The sequence below is a fragment of the Haemaphysalis longicornis genome, unplaced genomic scaffold (assembly GCF_048455015.1).
Source record: "Haemaphysalis longicornis isolate Haplotype H1 unplaced genomic scaffold, Haemaphysalis longicornis Haplotype H1 scaffold_5, whole genome shotgun sequence".
Classification (NCBI taxonomy): Eukaryota; Metazoa; Arthropoda; class Arachnida; order Ixodida; family Ixodidae; genus Haemaphysalis; species Haemaphysalis longicornis.
In genome coordinates this window covers 28,425,903-28,429,543 of record NW_027526385.1, presented here as the reverse complement: position 1 = coordinate 28,429,543, position 3,641 = coordinate 28,425,903, and positions in this window count along the sequence as shown.

Below are 3,641 nucleotides of genomic sequence, written 5' to 3'. Positions count from 1 at the left end.
AAAAAGTTAGTTATTGAGCGTGACGGCGGTCATTCCCACTAAAGACGCATGCATTTTCGCATTTTGATTCTAGTGATCTTAAAAATGGGGCCCAATCCGCTCAAAATGCATATCCAAGTAACGAGACGCATAAGCAAGAGATCCAAATCCTGTTTTGAATGACGTCCAACTTTGGTGGTGATCCCGTTTGCATAGCACTCACACCGTCATGTTCATTTTCCAAATCCGCACTGTGTAGCCGTATCAGGCGCACATTACGCCACGCACTGCTTCATGTATTTATAAAGATAGCTTCGACGTAATCTTGGATGCGTGTTTGCTTTAGCGATAACATCGTCCCTTGTACGCTGGCTTCCCCACAATTCGTTTTCCCGCACCCTCACGGATTGCATAAGATGCCGGATTATAACAATACGTCAATCGGTTTAAAAGGGCCACTTCAGAAGGGACTTCGCCTAATATTGCGGCGTGGTCAAATTCGATTTGTACTTCGGTAGCCCTAGGAATAATGACATTAAAGAGAGCACTAGCCGCAGCCCATGTGCATCTTTTAGGGCACAGAACTCAGATGACGTTTCCAACAGGCGGTTTCTGACCTGCCCGACAACACGCACCACTGGAGTAAATTTACGTCAAATTCTTCCAGGAAGTTGGTTTTTCCACCCCCTCAAATTGCCATATAGAATTGCTCTACCTTGCTCACTTAGCCTGTATTGCTGGGGCCAGCAAAAGCTTCCGGGGAACAATAAAACCAAGGAATTCGCCACTAAAGTCTCCCTAGAAAGTAAGCAATAGAAGGGAATCCTCCAGGAAATAAAGCGTATTCTCCCAATGGGCAACCTTTGTGCGTTAATCAAAGCAATCTGACTATATGGTTGGTCTGACATGATGGTTAAAGAGGCTAAGCTGAGCTAAGGCTGAGCTAAGAGATCGTTAAAAAGGCTAAGCTTGCAGATCGAGGCACGACGAGGCCAGCAGGTGGTGGTGATTCCTTACATCCACCAGCTGAGCCAGAACCTTATGCTTATCTCTCGCAGTGCTGGGACGAATGTTGTTTTTTCTGCACCCGACAAGCTTGCAAAGCTTTTTCGCCAGGCCAACGGCATCCGAAATGAAGAGAATGGGTGCCGCACAAATCACCAAAGTAAGTTCGTTACCTGTACGGAGGGAGTGGTTTACTTGATTCCGTTGCCCTGCAAAAAAGTATACATGGGCTAGACTGGCAGATGTATTAACGATAGACTTCTTGAGAACAAGAATAATGCCAGCAACTTGATAAGCGGCATCTTGGCATTAATTGCCGTGATTGTGTTGTCCATTTTTTTTAAACTAAGGTGCGCGCTAGGAACAGCGACTCGCTCACGCGGGAAAAAATACAGGCGCATGAAATTGTGTGCGCGGATTATGTTTGCATTAGTGTCCCTTAACTATCGTTGTTGGGCAAAGAAATCCCGTTTCTTGATGCGGTCTAATCTGTTGGAGACGGCATGTGCTTCATGGTGAAAGTGTGCAGTTTTTCCTTGCTTTTTTGTAGTTTTAGTTTCGTATTTTAAATATCTCTTGTTTCCACGTGTCGGCTTGATAGTAGTATATATGAGCGTGGAAATCAACTCAGTATGTCAGTCTGCGCTGTGTTGTGTGCCTTTTTCTGTGCGTCCTGTCATTTTAGCGCAATTTTATTTTCATCATTTTGTGCGTTAACTCGAATAAACGACAGATATGATTCAGCCGGCGAAGCAACCACTGCTTTTAGCATACACTTCACATATAATTGTAATCACCATTTCAGCCACAGCCTCCTCGTAACCTCGAAACCCCTAACCAATTTCTATAGCTGAAGCTGGCTTGCACGGTTACCTCTTGGGCGTTGAATTTTCCACAAACTGTAGTGGCTCAATTTCTCTGCAAAGACCCAGGGACCATATTTAATTCTATTAGAAAGAGTGACCTCCTTGACACCAAGATCACTCTCTCTTCAGGAGATTAGCACCTATAACAAGGGCCAATTACGTAAATATTATAAAACGACCCTTGACGTGTCCGTCGAAGCAGCGCTAAGCCCTTAAATATGCGTTCTTTGCCGATATAACATTGGTTTTATTTTAAATTTGTTGTGTTACAAAGATGGAAAATAATCTTGTGATACGCACACTATCGTATGCCCAGCCAACACCGTTATTCTTTTTCACGTGAAAGCCTTCAGTGCCTCATTCCGCTAAAAAACGGCATGGTTGCTATTGTGGCCGTCCGGTCAGGGAAATGTCTACCGCAGCAAATAGTAAACAAATAAAAAAACATGCGCGGTCCGATGCGATTACAACGTGGGTCTGCACAGTAGCAGCCCAGTGTTCTACCAACTATGCTATCTGTTTTCTTTGGTTTGTTTGTTTTTTGTTCTCTGAGTGATACGGGGACTCGGCGGTCGAGGCGATGCACGCGCTCACGAGCGCTCGCCGTTGTGCCGCCCCTCGAGTTTTTTGCCAGATTTGCTTTTTTTGCTAAAGCACCCTGCGCGTGCCGGGAACGCTCGGCGGTCGCCGCGAGGCACGCACTCACGAGCGCTCCGCATTTTTTTTTTCAATATTTTTTTCCTGCAACACCGAACTTACGGCTTGTTCAACAGTTAGGTGTTATAAAGCCTCATTGACTCAACGGTAGGCGGCCCCACAAATGTTACGAAAACTCGATGGAACCCCTGTATGTATCTCGGAGCGCAATGAGGAATTTCCACTACATAGACCAATTTTGATTTCACGGACATGTTACATGCCCACGCCTTCCCAGAAATTGACGGGTTATGCGGCAAGAAAGCCTGTGAATAACTACGAAGGGCCTCTGTGCACCCCACCAATAAAAGACGCTGTGTCTTAGTAGTCTAGCTGAACGCCGATGTATTTGGCACCATTACATGCCGGCACACTCGGTTTTTGTCAGTGCCCATGAGCCGAAACAAAGTCCCTAGCTCCTTAAAAGGGTTTACTTTACAGGAGCGACTAACCCGGATTCGTTTGTCAAAGAAATACCTTAATGAATACTCGGGTTCTCACCGCATAAAGCCAAGTCGTCAGCACGTTACCAGCGTAGGTGGTAAAAAACATTTTTTATTGAGCAGCGAAGGAAGCGTAGAAAAGAAATTTTTATTGTTCTTTTCACCATGGCACACACGCATATGGCGGACTGGCCAGCAATCGGGAGTTGCGAGACCATGTGCCCGCTCACACAACATTCCCTAAACATGAATTGGCGGCGTAAACTTCCTAGAATAGTGCGAGCAGCATGACGCCTTACTTTAGTGTACCCTGATTCTCGGGAAGCTGCTTCTAGGATCCCTTATTCTAAGGAACCTGTGCCGTGTACCAGTCTGCTTGCTGATGTGATTCGCGCCGTTACATGAAGACACAAAAGCGGGGTCAGAGATTGGTGCAGCAGAAAAGCAGCCGCTTCAAGTTGTGTTAACCAAAACCGAAAGAAACGAAAGCGAAGAAGTAGATCCAGATACGACGTAACAGCAAATAAGTTTTTAATAGGTATCCCCAGACTTGCCTTCACAGCGCTTAAGCAGACAAAAGTGTCCCGAGGAATTTTATTCTGATGCAGGGGAAAACCAGACGACGCCTGTGTTTTGAGATTGAAGCGCATGT